The following is a 16,969-nucleotide window of genomic DNA, read 5'->3' as shown; positions in this document are numbered from 1 at the left end:
GGCCAGAAGATGAAAATCCCTTTGGGTGGATGCTACTTTAACTCTCAGCCTGGATGACCAGATACCTAGGAGGCCATGCAAAGCTGTCCTCCAGGCAAGAGCTTCTCCAACTTTGGCGTTTGGTGCAAATCACCAGAGAACATGTTAAAACGCAGTTTTGATACAGCTGATCTGGGGTGAGGGCTCAAAGTTATGCATTTTTAACAGGCTTCCAGGTATTAATAACACCCATGATATTAGACCCAGGACTATAATTTGTTTAGCAAAGTATCAAAACTCTAGATCTTTTTGTATATTTGCAGGAAAAGAACAAGGTATTGCATGGGTCCAGGTGTTCTTTACATAATTTTAGTCATGACTATTCCAGGAAAATATTACCAGGCTCCTAATACACCAATGCTTTATAACAGATCAAACCCCACTCAAAACAATCCCATTGGTATTTATACATATGTTCCATCTGCTCTCTTTCCACATGTATGCATACACACATGTGTGTACTTGTCACATGCAAAACGGTATTTGCAATACATTCCCTGTCTTCTCAATGAATAAGACCTGGAAAAAACCAAAATAAGTGTTTTTTAAAAATTCCAATACAGACCTCGAGTTTGAAAAGATAAAAGGGAACCATTGTCCTAGGAATTTTTTGTCAACCTCATTTTATTTCAACTAAAATTATAAACCACACTGCATTCACCAGAGATGGTCTATATGCCTATATACCTATGTCTAACACCAGTCATTAACAAGAAAGAAAGCTGTTTGCTTGAGCTTTAATAAATAAAACACATTGATGCTACCTCTTATTGTGTCTTCCCCCCATGTGAAATGTCTCCTTTTAAAGTACAAAGGAAGAAAACAGGAAGAGAGTCCATGTGCACACCCACAACAGAGATACAATCAGGCATAAGTCAACCATCCTGGGAATATAAACCCCTCTGTATTGTATAGATATATATAGATATAAATATAGATATAGATAAATATGTATCAATATATAGAGATAACTATTCATATAGACAGATCCATATCTCTATAGATATCTATAGAAGATACAGATATGCATATATATGTCATAGATACCTATTGAAGATACAATTATAGAGATAGAGATACAGATATACATTGAAACAGACATAACAATTTCTATAAACATCTATATAGAGATAAATTTATGAATTTATATAAGCCTATCTATATGCCTATTTCTAAATCTCTCTCTATATACATGCATATCAATAATTCCAAGGTCCCAAAACTTGGAGAAAGATTTATGTAAATTTCCATACTTTTAAAAGTGTAGTGCACGTTGTCATTCATCAAAGCGACATAGACATTGTAAAAGATTTTCATTTTAAAAGTCTTAGGCAAGAACAGTGGTACAGTCGCCGCAGAATGTCATTTAAAAATGAACTCTATTTTGGGCCTCTTATTTGGGATTCAATATCCTTGGTTTTCTTACAAAAGCAATAGTTAATGGATTTCTCACCGTCAATGAATGTAGTGAAATTTTGGAGCCTGAATCTTTTTTAAAAATCAGGGCCATTTAAAAGTCATTTAGGCTCATCATGCCCAGTGATGAAATAATAACTGGGGACAGAATTTAAAATAATCAAATGGAAGGCCAGCAAAGAGCATAACTCTCTACTGTGGATGCATGTTACATAATTAATGGTGTGTTACAGGTTTGAAATAACAGAAGTCAGAAGGACAAAGGCTTCAAGAAACCAGAAATAGACTCTTGCCCACAAAGATATCTTTATTCCCATTCATCAGATGCAAAAATCGAATTAAGGACATGTACAACCTTTTTATTGGAAAATATCAATTTAAAGTATTTCCTTCAAGCTGTATTAATCTTATAAAATACTTTCCCTACAAAACCAATGGGAATAAACAAGAGCATCTCTTTATCTCCTCCATCTGGATTTCTGTAATTATATTTACATGTAAGAAATGTTACATACATTCAACTATTTCAATAAAATCTTATTTAAGTGACTGACATTAATTTTAAATTTATGATAATTCAACTTCAACTGGTCTGGAGTTTACTTGCTATCATTGAAAGAAAAATGTTTATTTAGCAACTTTGGAGTGTAAAATAAGACAGAATGAATTTTGCTTAACCTTAAGGGTGCAAATATTTCTAAGGTTTACAGCATATTACTCTTATTTAATCTACGTTGTTAATTACCTTATATTTTAAAAGACTTTAAATCCTGTTTGGGAATAACATTTCTTAAATGTTTTCTAAAAAACTGAGTATGTTAGCCGGGCGCGGTGGCTCACGCCTGTAATCCCAGCACTTTGGGAGGCCGAGGCGGGCGGATCACGAGGTCAGGAGATCGAGACCATCCTGGCTAACACAGTGAAACCCCGTCTCTACTAAAAATACAAAAAATTAGCCGGGCGTGGTGGTGGGCGCCTGTAGTCCCAGCTACTCAGGAGGCTGAGGCGGGAGAATGGCGTGAACCCCGGGGGCAGAGCCTGCAGTGAGCCAAGATCGCACCACTGCACTCCAGCCTGGGCAGCAGCAAGACTCCGTCTCAAAAAAAAAAAAAAAAAAAAAACTGAGTATGTTGTTTACCCTGGTTTATGATTTATACACATATATAGTTTTAGATATTTTCTAGTTTACATATATATCTATATGTAAATATCTATAGCTATATCTTTTTATATATCTATATCTATATATTTCCATGTGTGTATATAGATAGATATAGGTATCAAAACAAGTATTATATAAATGTTACTCTTTGTCCTATCATTTCTCAAATTTATTAAACCTCATGTTCTGAACTGGCCTCATATAATGGTGACCACCTAAGGCAATTATCATCAACATGTTTCCGAGATATTTTTCTAAAATGGTGTCTACAATAGCAAATGAAAGTAAGAAACACCACAAATAAACTAACAGATGAATAAAAATAAAGTGGAACAATCGTTCGGATCAGAAGGGGCATTGGGTAAAGAATTAGCTATGCGAGGGCAAAGACTATGTCTTATTTATCCATCTTGAGTATTTTGCAGAGTTTGTGGAACAAGCAACAGTTCTCACATTCACGCTTAGTGAATAGTGAATAAAAATAGCAATCAGCAAACCACTTAACAATGACGCACCACAACCCTGCTATTTCTGAATTTACCTTATCTTTTTTTTCTCCTTTCACAGTCAGACTATAATTATGATTTCAACTTCCTCATCGGATCCCCAGTCATGAATCTATCCAACATATTCAGCTGAAGGCTGTCAAGGATCTACTGATTCCACAATGCAGTGGTACTCTCCCATCGCCCTTCACTCCTAAAATCTCTGAAGACCGTGACACAGTTGACTCCTGCCTACTCCTTGTGGAGGTTAAAGTCCTTCCTTGAATTCCATACCACACTTTCTCTTACCAAAGATCTTCTGCAGATGGGAGAATGACTCTATTTTAGGTTGTTATCAAGACCCTACCCAGTGTCACTTTCTCCAAAGATTTGCCTTTTCTCTTAAGGGAATAGTTTCTCTATTTTACACCAAAATGTTAAGTATCATATCCGTAGGGTTTGTGCTTGGATCCATAGATCCTACCTTAAGATCCCTATTCAGGTCAAATCTCCTGTCCCAAAGATCTCAGGTCTGTGGGCCATTGGTATTTCTATGATCCACCAGCATCTCATTTTTCTTTCCATACAAGTGACTCTGGCTGAGTGCACTCTCATTCATCTTAGCTGTCCCATCTCACCACACGAAGGCTATCTCTAGTATCTTCTCATTTTAGGGCTCCATCTCATTTTTGCTCAACTTCTGCAACTATGCATATAGTCAAATGCCACTCATAGTGAAATAAATTCATCATAACTGTGTTATTTTCACTAATGCTGCCCTAATTTATGAATGCAGCAGCCTCGCTGTCCTCTTTTGTTCTAGAATGTCCCAGCCCTTAAATCCCCTCAGAGTAAACTCTCTGAAAGGTAATCTCTGCTACCATCCCCGACTAACACCCATAAGGATTCCAGCCAATGAATATTCATCAACCTCTGTAGTCCAGCCTGACCAATTTCTTCTTATTCTCCTCTATGAATCATAAGAACCTATCATCAGCTCACCACCACTCCTGTTTTCAGGGTTTAATTTGAGGATTATCTAAAAAAGCAACCTCATGTAGCAGGGTGGTCCCCCAAATGCAGGTTCCAAGAACTCACTCAAGATCTGCTAAGTTTGAATCCTGGTGTTTAGCTCTAGAGGCATGGATTTTGTAACCATCTTCCTGGGTCATCCTTGTGCACCTTGAACTTCCAAAGCCTTTGCTCACACTATATCTGTTTCTCGTCTCCAGATATTGTTAACTTGGAATAATTTCCCACCCCTGCTCTCCAATTCCCCAGGGAAGCCTTGTTCATCTGTGAACCATTTTCTCAGCATCCCAATAGGAAGCCTGTTACGCCTTCTGCATGCTTTGGAGATGGCATATGTCACACATTGAGTTGCATTTTAATAATTAAAGAGCTTAATTTATCCTCTTATTAGATTTTAAGCACCTTCTATACTATACATATTTCTCTCTCTAATAATGATTAGTAATTAATAACATAGTATATATTACTATTGCACGAACAATTATTATCCTACTGAAAATATTTCTGTTTCACTTGGACCATTGTATTAGGAGAGTCAGTATGAATCAGTAATGCCCCACTGGCTTCACCAGTATTGCATTCAGAGTTCTACGTATTGATCTCACAGGAGCTTGAACATAATACCAGAATGTGGTTGATGGAGACACTGAGATGGAAAATCAGAGAGAACAAGTAGTGTGGTATAGATTATTTCTCATGTTCCCTCCAGTTCTTGTACCAAACTCAGCTTATATATCTTTCTTGGAACCCTACAGTTTTATTTCATTTTATGACTCCCCCCAGCTCCCACATTTCACCATACTCCACAATTAGATTTAAAATGGAAGCATGAAGAATGATACTCTTATCTCTTCCAGGAATCGTGGATCTAAACCTCTGTAGCTCCTCTGTCTGTGTTGCAATCTGGTGGCCCAATTGTTAAAAATTGGTGTTTTGGGTCCTATCCTGGTCTCCTGTAAGGGATTTTGGATTAGGGAAAATGATAATTTCATAACATCTTATATTCACTTTTTCTTACAATCATGATTCCACCTGTCTAAGATGCTTTCTGACTTTTTTCTTTTTTTGAGGGAGGGTCTTATTCTGCAACCCAGGCTGGAGTACAGTGGCATGATCATGGCTCACTGCAGCCTCTACCTCTCTGGCTCAAGTGACCTTCCCCCTTCAGCCTCCTGCACTACCACTCCCAGCTAGTTTTTAATTTTTTCATAGAAACAGGGTCTCACTATGTTGCCCTATTTTTCAAATTATTTTAAAAAACTCTCAATGGAGTCATTCAGATAGAAGTGAAAATGTGCTTGCCTGCTCTCTTCCAGGTCACATATCTCAGGGAAGAGATCTGGTACCCAACCAATCCACCCACAAGCTAAGCCAAGCATTCAGATTTTGCCCAAACTCTCCTTCCCAATCTTACTTTATCATGCTGCCTTATTTAGAAGTGATGTCTCCCCACATCAACTTCTCTTCCCTTCACTACCCTTCCCTTTCTCCTTTTCTCTTTCTCTCTCTGTGTCTCTCATTCAGGACTTCATTTGTTGCATCCATTCTTGCAACAATCTTACAAATATTTTCTTTTCTTTCCACGTTGGCCCTCTTCAACTTGTTCTCCATATTGCCATCACAGTGATTGTCCTAAAATATAAATCTGATCATTTCTTCCCCTCTCCCTGCAGAAAATATGTTACTGGCTTTCCCACCGCCCACTGGATAAATTCCACCTTTTCAGTATGGCACTCAAAATTCTTCACAATTAGGTCTTTAATCCTTTCCTTACCACCTTCTTTTCATACTCAATGTCATGGCATTCCAAACCCTCCCTATTTCTAGATCTCCACACATACAGTATTGCTATGATGTCTTTATCCATGGCTTCTTTCTCAACTTCTTGACCCAATCAGTGTCTGTGTACCATTTCTTCCCTACTCAGAAAGTTCTTCCTTTGCAAACCCTTCTTTAATCATTTTCACCTCCATGGGTCCCTATGAATTCATATGTATTCCTTGTGCACACCTTCTTGTAATCATATTTTTTCTCATGCTTTTGGCTATCTTGTCCACTAGACTGTATGCTTTCTCAAAAATAAATGGATGAGTTTCACTCACAGATGCATGTCAGTGCTTAGGACTGCACCAGTGCTAAAAAAAAAAAACCCTGAATTTATGAATAAGTCAATGAATTAATACATTCTTGGCAAAACCCATGACTTTCTGGCCTACTATAAATTACTGTGTTCAAGATGAGATTCTGCTTTAGTTTAGGATATAGATATCTATATATATGTCCATATATCTGCAGCTATATATCCATATCCATGTATATCACTGGTTTGGGGAATAAGCTATACTTATTAACAATATTACTATGTTACTGGGTCTTCAATATCTATACAATAATGGAAAAAGTACATGTATATTTCTAAATATCTATCCAATAATTGGAACACACACATATGTGTGGATGGATATATGTTTTTTTATTATTGGGTATAGATATCTATTAATAGATAAGTGTATATTTATGTACCTATCTTGTTGGTAAAAGGTGCTTTTATACATATTATTTCATTTAGTCTCCACAAGAAACCCACAGGAAAGGTAATTTTAATCTCAGTTTAACAGATTCACAGAACATAACTGACTTTACAACAAGGCAAAGTTTGTGAGGATAGAGTCTTAACATGAAACCAGGTCCCCAAATTGGTGTCTATCACCTTCCCCATTATTGGTCAGGCTGCCCAAGTATCCTTCACATCACCATGGCAGGCTTCATGCTTTGGTTTACTGCCTAAAGCAGAAGCAATTAGGAGGATATCCTATGTGTTGTGGACACTATCTTTTTCCTTCCATAAATGAATTAATGGGCCATGAAATAATTTTAAGAAAAGCTAACTTTTCTGGCCAAGCAGAAGAATAAAAGTAATCACCATGTAATATTGTTGTGAAGACTACCTGGCCCCACACATTAACTCAGCTAATCATTACAGTATTACACGGCGATTATCTGTTCCATTTTACAGATGCAGAAATGGAGGCAAACCATTAAAATACACACCTAAGGTCACATGCATCTTGAACCCAAGCAATCTCATTTTAAAATCCGTGTTCATTGTCACAACACTCTATTATGCCCTCTGATCTTTGCATTGCCAATTTAAATCCAACTTTCTCCAACTCAACTTTAAGTACAGGGGTCATACCCCCGTCCTCGCCCCCCGCAACTTGAAACTCCCTGGGAAAGATAACCTCCTGGACCCTGGAAATGAAGAAGCGTATTTAAAAACAAATGCCTCATCCTGGGCACAACTCCAATATTTTATCAAAATCATGAAAGTATAAGAATAGAAGTAAACAAAAAGCTTTCATCGATCCCCTCTCAACCATACCCTGAGCATAAAACAGGTCCTGTACTTTACAGAACTGTATTCCAAATTTTGCTGCTCTTAAAATTTTTTTTTATATATCATTGCTTCCCAAATGAATTACAATAACGCAGACATAGGGACTGCTGGAGATCGTGACCTTAAACAGTTAAAGATGTTTGCATATACTGCAGCATGTTTGGTGTGGAGGGTATCTAGAGAGTCCTAAAAAAGGAAAGAGGAAGAAGGTTTGCTCTACGCATCTGGTGCGGTGGCACCGTTTGCCATGCCCACCTGCTCTATCTCCCGAGTACCCGGGATCTCTCCGTTACAGCTGGTTTGCATTGGGATTAGCAGCTCTTTGCATGAGGTTGTAGCTGTGGATGTGGTTTCTGTAGTGATGGGGCCGACTCCGGAGATCTATTGGCTGCTGGCTTTGTAAATTTCATTCAGTTTGGTCCAATAGCAGAGGGAGAGCCCCGGAGACAGCAGGACCTCTCTCCTCAATCTCTCTTTTTCTTGCAGAACCGTCTCTCTCCCTTCTCTGTCTCTTAGCACAGAGCTCTTATTCAGCCACTAGCTCGGCCCTTCCTGCTTCAATTGTAAGGCTTGTTCTGCCCGTCCACAGACTATTGGCGGCAGAAACAACGAATTTCCTCCAAACTAGCCGGTGTTGGTGGCTCTTGCATTCCTCTGGATGAGCAAATCTAGTTGGGGGGTTCCAGAAGGGGAAGGCTCCTGGGCTTTCAATACATCCTCCTGAATCATACCTCGTTTCGGGTTCCCTAGAAAAATCTGGACGTGTAAAAAGAACTCTTAACGGCCGATGCAGCTCTTCCAAAGCTAAGGTAGGTGCAGTTTTAAGACGTGTCTCTGGGACATTATTCTCATTTTAAAAAGCCGTTTAAACATTTTGACTTGCAGCAAAGGATGGAAAGCCTCACTGCAGATACTTGAGCTTCACTTCATCTGATCTTTACTTTTTCCTTTTATGATTATTAATATTATTTTTGGAAAATTTGGACAGGACTTTCTCCCATCTGTCTCGCTGCATTTCTTAGGTGTGGGTGGGAGTGTAGACCTTCATACGGTTTTTACATGCAACCTCTCCACAGAAATATTTGGTTTTATTTTCACTTAAAGAGAAAAATCCGGACCACCGTTGTTTGGAAGGGTTTTGCTGCAATCAGCTATTTGAACGGCTCTGGGGCCGTGTGTGATGTGTTTACAAAGTAGCGCTGCCTTCCACACAAATAAACAGAAGACTGGCGGGGAGAGGAGGAAAAAAATATATATGTATCTGCAGTACAGGGAGAAGAAGGAGCGAAGCGGCCAGGGCTGGAGATGGTGAAGGCAGGAAGACTTCTGCAAACTGTGAGGCATGGGAGGCTTTTCTTTTCTTTTTCTCCCCCCACCCACCCCCCCTTCTTCTTTAAGAAAACTGTCAGCTACCACCGCCTGGGGTGCTTTTTTGAGGGGTTGAGGGGGTGCTGTTAACCAGAAAGAAAAAGGGAAAACAGGCTTGGTTGGGGTTGCATTTAAGCGATTTTTTTTTCCCTCCTTCATCTCCGGGCCTCGGATAAGATGACGGCTTGGGTGATGCACGAAATAACGCACGTGATTGATTAGACCTGGCTTGGCTTGGCTAGGGAACGATCCAGGCGCGCTGGAGACCCCGCGTGAAGACGAAATGACGGTAGCTCCGGGCTGCTTCTGTAAACCGGGGAGCGGGCTCCATGCACCCCTTTCCCGTGTGTGTGGGTTTCGAGGCGGGTAGGAAGGGTGAGGCAAGCCGCAGAAGGAGGGTAGAGCTGGTGGTTTTGCTTCTTTCGGAGCCTTTGAGTGTAGTCTGAACCTTTGAGGGGGGCGCGGGGGGGCTTGCAGCTGCCGCCCTGGGAACCATCTCTGAACTGCCCGCTTTTCCGAAGGAGCGGAAAAGTTGGAAGCTGCGAGGACAGACTACCGGAGCCCTGGTCTGGGTCTCGGGGGATCTGGAGCCCTAGTCGGTGCCCACTGAGAACACCCCTTCTCGGAGCGAGGGTGTCGGGGGGAGTGTTAAGCCTGCGGGGCGCACGGTCCGCCAGTCCCCGAGGTGGGGATGGGGGAGGAGGCTGAGGAGTCGGTTCCAATAGGCGCACCACCTCTACAGCCCTGGAAAACGCAACCGCCACCCCCTCTTCCCTTCCATCCCATCCCAAGCCTCTCTGCTGTCCCGGGCCGATTTCATCTCGTCTCTTCCCCCGCCTCCCCGCTTCCCCGCCTCCCAATTCCCGCGCGGCTCGGCTCAGCCCCTTCCCACTCCAGTGGGCAGAACTGATGGAGAAGATCCGCCAAGCGCGCAGCCGGCGGCGGAGGAGACAGTGCGGGGTGGGCGAGGGGCTTCGAGACCACGCAGAGAGAGAGTGAACTTCAGTCCCGACCCCTCCCCAAGGCCGCGGCTGGGGCGCCCCCAGCCCGCGCTGGCACCCGCGTGGCCTGACCTGCGGAAGCGCGAGCGGGGATGGGGTAGGGAGAGGGAGGTAGGTGCCGCTCGGCTGCAGATGATGCGTGGGTGGGGGGCTTGCTGTGGGAGGAGAGGCCCAAGTCCCGGCCTGCGCCCTCCACTCCGCGGCTGCTCCCTCCGCCTCTGGTTTTCCAAGAGGCCGGTCGCTACCCCGGGGGACACTCTCATCCTTCAGTCAGTCTCCTGGACACCCCTTCCTCCTCCTGTCCCTCCACCTGACCTGGCTCTTTCGCCCCTCCGAGAACCGGTAGGCTGGGGTCCCTCGGCGGGGTTCTCCTGGGCCGCACCCGAAGCTTTGCGCCCCCGGTATCGGGGCCCAGTGCTCCGTGCAACCCTGGGCCCGGGCGCACGATTCCGGCGCCTGCTCGCCGCCAGACACAGCGCCCTTTCTTCCCGGAGCGGCGGGGGCGGGAGCAGGGGGGTCAGGCCAACCCTTGCACCCCCGAGGCCTGGCCCGGGCCACCCTGGGAACGGATGTTCTGCATGGAGGGCGAGGGGCAGCCGGAGGACGTTCTCCGCATCATACCCCTCCCCTTCCCCAGAAGGCTTTTATTTTTTTCGGACTGCGGGTTTCTTTTTCTCTGGCTTCTTCCTCTGAACCTACGGCAGGTGTCAGCCTCTTTTTATGTATGTGCTGCTGCTATCTCGGGGATGGTGGGGGAGGGGGTGCAGGAGGCAGCGTGAAGGGGTCCTAGGAGGTTCCGGCGGGGTTTTGGCCCCTGCGGTGCGCCGGGGCTTGCAACTCGCGCGGGCGCTGGGCGCGCGGGTCACGAATTCAGCCTAGGGCTTGGGCGAGTCTGCGGGGAGTGAGGACAGAGGATCCCTATCTGTCATTTGGACCCAATTTAAGAAATTTGGGGTGGGGGTTGGGTGGGGGTTTTGGAACTAAGCAGGTGATGTTCTTGCGAGCTGAATCCACAAGGTGGTAGTATGGCTTCTTTTTATTTTTATTTTTATTTCTATTTGGTCATTTTTTTTGGGTGGGGGGCGGTGGTTTGTTGTTGTTGTTGTTGATCTTATCTTATGCTTTTTGAAGGCATCCGTTGCCCGTAGGGTTTACATCGGAGCGCATTGCATTATATTTTCTTGAAAGGGGGTGGTGTGCGTGAGCTCCTATCTCAGAATCAGCCCTTCCGGTGATGTGAGGAAGGCAAAAGCAAAAAAAAAAAAAAAAAAAAAGAAAGAAAAAAAAGGAAAAGAAAAAGTTTAGGGAGACCTCGTTATCCTGACGAAGCAGAATTGCCAGTTTGTGTGGGCGTTCTGCGGGCAACATAGAAGTGCATGCTTAAGAAATCCGGGGTAGCTTCCTTCTCCAGCTAGAAATTAAATGGCCAGGGTGCAAACACCTGCCTTTGATGAGAACAAAGCGGCAGAAACTGCAAGAGACCTGCATGGTTTGAATGGACGCACTGAGCCTTTTCCTAGGGGATGGCAGAGCGGGGTGAAATCAGTTAGCAAAGAAGTCTGCAGTTTTGTGGGGGCAGATTTGGAGAATGGAGAATTATTTCATACCTTTAGTTGGCTGTGGGGAAGATGTTAGCAGTAATCCATTAAATCCTCAGCATAGATTTTCCTGTGGAAATGAGCAAAATGTTAAGAGGGGGAGGGATGGCTAATGGCACATGGTTGCATTAATCTCTGTATTTCCAGAAAAAAATATGGAATTTCTGTGTATCCTAAAATTAAGAATACAGGAATTTCATGGAGAACTCTGCAAGCATGTGTTTTCTCAGATTAGAAATTCAGTATTTTATTACTCAATGAAATGTAGAATGCGTGTGTGTGTATGTGTGTATACAGACATACACACACGCATTCTACATTTCTACATATATGTGTGTGTATATATAAGGCCATTTTAAAGAGTATTTTCTTTGACATATAAGAACATAATCAGGGCCAGTTGTAGCAAGTGGAAAATTACTTCATCAGTTTTAAGTCAGTAGATTAAAATGGGAGGCTTCCTTTTTTTTTTGAAATCAGAATAATAATTGCATTTTCATAATAATGCCTGTGCGTGGATGCAGTTTTAAAGATGCTTTGATGTTTTCTTCTCCAGTGGAAGAATTACTACTTTTCTTTGCGTTTTATTTAAATAAACTAATGCCGAGTATACAGTTGGCCCTCAAACCAGTAACCTAGCTGATTTTTACCCAAACCTAAGAATGTAACAGATACTTGATAAGGGACTGGTGGCTGCATAAGGTAGATAATGAAGTTATCTTGATGCTGTGAAATTTACAAGCAGACTTGAAGGAATTTGAAAGTTCATAGTTGTTGGCCTGGAATGTAGCCTAATGGTAAATATATAGATTTTTTAAAATTTGTGAACTTGGCTATTTCATTGTTTTGTGTGTAGTAATTTGTGGAAAGCTTATAGTCTCTCCACAAAGATGAGAGTGTTGACTGACTCCGCAACAGATACTTGCTTTTGGAAGTGCAGGGGTCTCTTTAAAAGCCATTTGGAATACTGTGCTTTTATTTCTAGACCACAAACAAAAGGTTCTCAAAAAACTAAACATTCAAGTGCATGAGGGAATGACCTCCGTTTAACATTCTTTCTTTTTAATTGGTACGCCACATTTCAAACCTTTCGTAATACTGTTGAATATTGCCAATAATGCAACCTGTTGAGCGAATGCATTGCATTCAAATGAAGTAGCAATATACAAATATTTTAAGTCCTTTAGTATCCTCCTTCTAAAGATAGGCTTATCTGGTTAAAATATACTTACATTCCAAATAAGGTGAGAGTTGGTCTTAGGATGTGAATGTCAAGTGTAAGAGACACAATTTTAGTTTGTAAACCAGAATGTATTCTTTCTGTACTACTTTCTGACTTTTAACAATATGTATTCCATTCCCAAATGGGGAAATATGTTCAGTTTAGTTTAAATCTGTTGCTCTTTTTGTGTGTGTTTTTGTCTGAGTACTGTACTTTTTCAGAGGAGAGACTTCGTCTCCTGTTTAATTATGTGAATGGATATTCAGACAGATTTGAATAGCCACCACTGATTTCTTAAACTCCTGAGCTACCAGTTTTAAATCAAAGATACATCTTTTGCACAGTCAATTAGAGAAAGTGAGAATCAAAATTGAAGCCCAGTCTGCTGAGGCAATTAGGTCATCTGCTGTGCTCTCTACTACCATTCACTCAACGAATATTTTCCAGTTTTGTCATTTTTCTCTAAACAACCTACATTTGGACTTTGAAAGGCTCCACTGTTCTTTGTTAAGTGAACGGCAGTGTAGGAAGCCCTTCCTCATTTTTCTTGGAGCACAGTAGCACACATGAACAAGAAAAAAAGAAGGTGATAGCTCCTAGCAGTTTGTCATTGTGCCATTTATAGGCTTTGAATAAATGTATAGATGAAAAGGCTTTCCCTCTGCAGGTGGTTACATTAAACAAAAAATAAGTAAATAAAAGCCTCATAAAATCATTACGGGAGTGGAAGGTTGGTGGTGGAAAACAGCCCATCTACCTCGGGCTGAGATTTCAAACTTTAGACATCTCGTGTTCAGTTCACGTGTCCCAGGTGTGTGAGGAACACCTCCATACACCACATCTTCCCAAGGCACTCTCATCTTCCCAGAAATGGTACCTGAAGGAGAACAGACCTAACCCCAACAATACTAAAATATTTATATAAAAAACTATATATAGTAAGATATGTATCCTACTATATAATATGTATATTGTAATACATATTATAGTAAGGTCTGCATCATGTATATACAAATACACTGTATATCTTATTATTATATATATAGTGAGATGAGGTGTATTAATCCATTCTCAGGCTGCTAAAAAAGACATACCCAAGACTGGGTAATTTGTAAAGGAAAGAGGTTTAAATGACTCACAGTTCAGCATGGCTGGAGAGGCCTCAGGAAACTTACAATCATGGTGGAAGGGGAAGCAAATACTTCCTTCTTCACATGATGGCAGGAAGGAGAGGAATGAGAACCGAGTGAAGGGGGAAACCCCTTATAAAATCAACAGATCTTGTGAGAACTTACTCACTATCATAAGAATAGCATGGGGCAAACTGCCCCCATGATTCAATTACTTCCCACCACATCCCTCCACGACACGTGGGGATTATGGGAGCTACAATCCAAGATGAGGTTTGGTGGGGACAAAGCCAAACCATATCATGAGGTTTTATTGAATTTATTTGAGACAGGAAAAGAGTAATCCTCCATAATTTAGAAAGGAGATGAAGTACAATGAACATTTAGGTCCTCATTAGTTGAGGAATACATTTCGAAGAGAGAAATGTTAATTTCAGTATAGTGCTAATGAAACGATCTAGGCTTTCACTGCTCTCTGGAAATGTGGATAAATGGCCCAGAATTTTGTTTGGGTTGTTTTATTTAAAATGTATATTATATAAAGAAATCATGGTTTGTCAAAGTAACAGAGTGCTATTTTTGGCTTACAATGGGACTTTCTTAGCTCCACCTGTTAATATCGGTGATCATTTTGGTTTTAAGAGGCTTGTACCTGATTGGATGATGAAAACTTGGATCTCAAAGCCATCACCCCAGACATGTGATTTTATTAACATCTGTGGGCATCTCTCCGGCTCCCACATCAACCCTTCATCCAGGCCCATTTTCTGTTTGTTTTTGTTTGGTTGTTTGTATGCTTTGGTTGGGGAGAGGGGGCACGGATTTTGCTAAGGGCACCTTTTTCAGGCGTGAAACTTAGCCTGTCATATAAGCTGAAAAGGAACTTGGGTTGTTTCAAGTTGCATTACGTGGTAAGTTTTTGGATCCTTTAAAAAAAAAAGGACTGAGGTTACTAAAAGTGTTATTGGCACTGATAAAAGAGCTATGGTGAATTGTGGTTTGTTTTTGCAAAGTGCAGAAAAGGCCTCTTTGGTTCTGTGATGATGGCTGTGGTTAAGTTGCACGCGGTGCCATTTTCCATGTTTAGTATTTCAACACCACCAATATGTGGCTCTGGAGTACGGGACGGGCAAGTCCAAGAACTCAGTGAGGCATGCCATGTGACTCCAGTGGTCAGAGCTGTTCAGCATGGAACTGTGGTCTCAAAAGCATGGGGGATGGGGGCAGAAGAAACTCACTGCAACTGAGTGCCTTTAACTTATTCCACTGTTCAGTACTCTCTGTGACTATAACTCTGTGAATGGGTTAGGTGGGGAAACTCACAAAAGTAAATGCATGTTTTCACAAACAAAATATGTCATTGTTAACTGTTTTCCTAAGTGAGACAATATGTCCTCATGCCCTGAAGCTACATGGTAAGAATGGCAGTGTGTATGAGCGGGTGTATACACATACATGTATGCATATGCTAACACATTAACTAGGAACTAGTCTTTGCCAAAAATTTTTTTTCTCAGCCATTGCAACACATTAGATAAAAGCAAATATATATATATAATATAAGAAGGAAAAATGTGGTTTTCCATTATTTTCTTTTTCTTATCCTCATCATTCACCAAATCTATGTTATATTAAACAACTCATAACATCTGGCCTGGGTGATAGAGTGAGACCCCAACTCCACAAAGAAACAAAAATTAAAAACGAATTAGCCGGGCATGATGGCAAGTACCTGTGGTTCCAGCTGAGGTGGGAAGATCACTTGAGCCCAGGAGTTCAGGGCTGCAGTGAGCTATGATTACGCCAGTGTACTCCAGCCTGGGAGACAGAGCAAGACCCTATCTCTAAAAATATAAATAAATAATAAATAAAAATAGAAAATGTACAATGAAAGTTATAAAGTTGGCCAGGCGTGGTGGCTCACGCCTGTCATCCCAGCACTTCGGGAGGCTGAGGTGGGTGAATCACCTGAGGTCAGTAGTTCAAGACTAGCCTGGCCAACATGGCGAAATCCTGTCTCTACTGAAAATACAAAAACTAGCTGGGTGTGGTGGTGTGTGCCTGTAATCCCAGCTATACAGGAGGCTGAGGCCGGAGAATTGCTTGAACCTGGGAGGGGGAGGTTGCAGTGAGCCAAGATCGTGCCATTGCACTGTAGCTTGGGTGACAGAGCGAGACTCTGTCTCAAAAAAAAAAAAAAAAAAAAAAAAAAAAAAAAAAAAAAAGAAAGTTATAAAGTTACCTATGATGGGTCTGGATGTACTCCTTATTTAGGAGTGAAGACATTCGTTAACATGAGACCTAAGTAAATAGAAAGTATGTGTTTAAGGGACAGGTGTCCATTTTCTCTGGGTCTCCTGGAAGCTTTTTTTTTTCTAATTTGAGTACTAATTCCAAAAAACGTGTTACCGCCTATGTTTATAGTGAAACTATCTGTGTGTGACAAAATTCTACCCTCTCTTGTCCATCAATATTGTGCAATGTTGTGTACTTGTATGGAGAAATAGACAACTTTTACAAAGATCAAACTAGGCACCCTTTACCAACGCTAAACTCATAACCCTTTTATCTGCCTTTGTAGAAGATTCTCACCTTTATTTCTCTTGGTCCTTTGCAAAGGCTTCGCTGAGAGACCGTTCCCATTGAAGCCTTGTGGCAAAGTCAGTAGAGCATTGTATCAGCCCAGCTTCAGAAACTCTGCATTCACTTTTAATAAATATGGAGAAGTTTGAAGTCACAAAAGCTGAGAATCTCATTACAGTCTCTTTATGTTCTTGGGTCCCTCTCTTCCTGCAGACTTCCTTGAATTCAAATTTAATGTGCGCTACTCATTCACATTGCACCTACTGAAAAGCATTGACAATCCCAGGGGACAACAGGAGCAAAAGGGAATGAATGCTAGAGGGTTTCTCATTTAGGTTGTTCACTCACCACTGTGCACAGGTTCTTTAGAATTCTACCTACACATGATGAGACTGTAAACAGACTTATGTTTTTGAAACATCAGTATACAGGTGTGCAGAAAGAAATGGGCTAGGTCAGTTACAGCCACCAGTATAAATAAGATGCATAAAATAGTTTTATTTACAAATTATATCTACAGAGCCTTCATCATACAT

At 41.6% G+C, this 16,969-nt stretch overlaps 1 protein-coding gene across 5 annotated transcripts in view; it reads left to right on the top strand.

Annotated features, from left to right (window-relative positions):
- Window positions 1–7,895: 7,895 nt before the first annotated feature.
- The window catches only part of NLGN4X (neuroligin 4 X-linked), a 342,805-nt gene continuing 333,731 nt past the window's right edge, over window positions 7,896–16,969 (top strand). The window contains exon 1 of one of the 5 annotated variants that reach the window (XM_004063748.5): window positions 7,896–8,340. The gene's annotated coding sequence lies outside the window, so the exon portion shown is untranslated. The other 4 variants (XM_004063749.5, XM_019019656.4, XM_055377050.2 and 1 more) reach the window with 4 other exon arrangements.

Source organism: Gorilla gorilla, chromosome X (assembly GCF_029281585.2).
Source record: "Gorilla gorilla gorilla isolate KB3781 chromosome X, NHGRI_mGorGor1-v2.1_pri, whole genome shotgun sequence".
Lineage (NCBI taxonomy): Eukaryota > Metazoa > Chordata > Mammalia > Primates > Hominidae > Gorilla > Gorilla gorilla.
The sequence above is the reverse complement of the archived record's forward strand: the minus strand, read 5'-3'. Positions and strand labels throughout refer to the sequence as shown.